Below are 1,803 nucleotides of genomic sequence, written 5' to 3' on the forward strand. Positions count from 1 at the left end.
GAAAGTCTCTCAATTCTTTTTTTTTTTTTTTTTTAAGATTTTATTTATTTATTTGACAGAGAGAGATCACAAGTAGGCAGTGAGGCAGGCAGAGAGAGGGGGAAGCAAACTCCCTGCTGAGCAGAGAGCCCTATGCGGACTCGATCCCAGGACTCCAGGATCGTGACCTGAGCCAAAGCTTAACCCACTGAGCCACCCAGGCGCCCCTGAGAATTCTCTTAATTCTTGATATTTTATTTTGAAACGTTTCTTGCTATCATTTCAACCATTGTCTCATAAAGAGGTATGTCAGTGAGACTCTGCATTTCAATATTTTGCGAATATTTGTGTAAATTTTTGTCTGATTAAATACACCAAAGTCATTAATTCCAACAGGAAGATGTAGGTACTGCAAAAATATAGTTTTCAAAATGTTTGTCCCTCAAGGACCTTTTTTTTTTTTCCTGAATAAGTTTAAGAATTTCACTCCAGTTTATTTTTTAAAGAAATAAAGCCTGTGATTCTTTTTTTTTTTTAAGATTTTATTTATTTATTTGACAGAGACAGATCACAAGTAGATGGAGAGGCAGGCAGAGAGAGAGAGAGAGGGAAGCAGGATCTCCGCTTAGCAGAGAGCCCGATGCAGGACTCAATCCCAGGACCCTGAGATCATGACCTGAGCCGAAGGCAGCGGCTTAACCCACTGAGCCACCCAGGCGCCCAAAGCCTGTGATTCTTGAGCACAACTCCCAACGGACTCATGACCCCTGCAGCCCTAAGCCAGGTGGGAAAAGCTGGAGAGAGAGACCCAGAAGTCTGAGCTTCCTGGTGGGTGTTAGTGTTAAATAGATTGGGAAGAAAACTGGGGCGCCTGGGTGGCTCAGTGGGTTAAAGCCTCTGCCTTCGGCTCAGGTCATGATCTCAGGGTTCTGGGATTGAGCCCCGCATCGGGCTCTCTGCTCAGCAGGGAGCCTGCTTCCTCCTCTCTCTCTGCCTGCCTCTCTGCCTACTTGTGATCTCTGTCTGTCTAATAAATAAATAAAATATTTAAAAAAAAAAACAACTGCCAGTTTCTGGGTTCTACTTCAGAGACCAGGAATCCCATCCTATCTGGAATGCTTTCCCTCCCTCTCAAGTTCACCAGTTTGGCCCGTTGTTCTCTGTCCTTCCACACAGACTCAGAAACAGCAGAGTCTGTCCCACTGGAGTATTACTTCATCAAACAAACTGAAAACATTACACTGTGCTCTTCCCAAGTGCCAAAATCCCTTACCAAACAGCAATTTATCTCTGGTCACTCCCATCCTTCCAGCCTTCCCTCCAGTCTCTCCACTTGTGAGGCATCCCCACTTCCATTCAAAACCAGTTTTTCTCCCAGCTTTATCAGACTCCTGTACCACTAATTATCACTTCTCTGTTTTCCCTCTCCTTGGATCCTTCCCCGCAACCTATTAGCACATTCAAATCTCTTCCATAACTTTCTTTCTAATGACAATCTTTTTTTTTTAATTTTTATTTACTTATTTGAGAGAGAGAGAGAAGGAATGAGTAGAGGGGAGGGGGAGAGGGAGAAGCAGATGCCATGCTGAGCAGAGAGTCTGATGCCAGACTCCATCCCAGGACCCTGGGATCATGACCTGAGCTGAAGGCAGACACTTAACCGACTGAGTCACCCAGGCGCCCCTGACTCTATCTCCTTTTAGTTACTGTTTCATTTTCCTCCTTTCCTGCTTCTCCTTATTTAAAAAAAAAAAAAAAAAAAAAAAACAAAGGAACTGGTATTCCGATGTCCTCACTTCCTCTTTTCTGTTATCACAGCCCAAG

This window comes from Lutra lutra, chromosome 14 (assembly GCF_902655055.1).
Source record: "Lutra lutra chromosome 14, mLutLut1.2, whole genome shotgun sequence".
Lineage (NCBI taxonomy): Eukaryota > Metazoa > Chordata > Mammalia > Carnivora > Mustelidae > Lutra > Lutra lutra.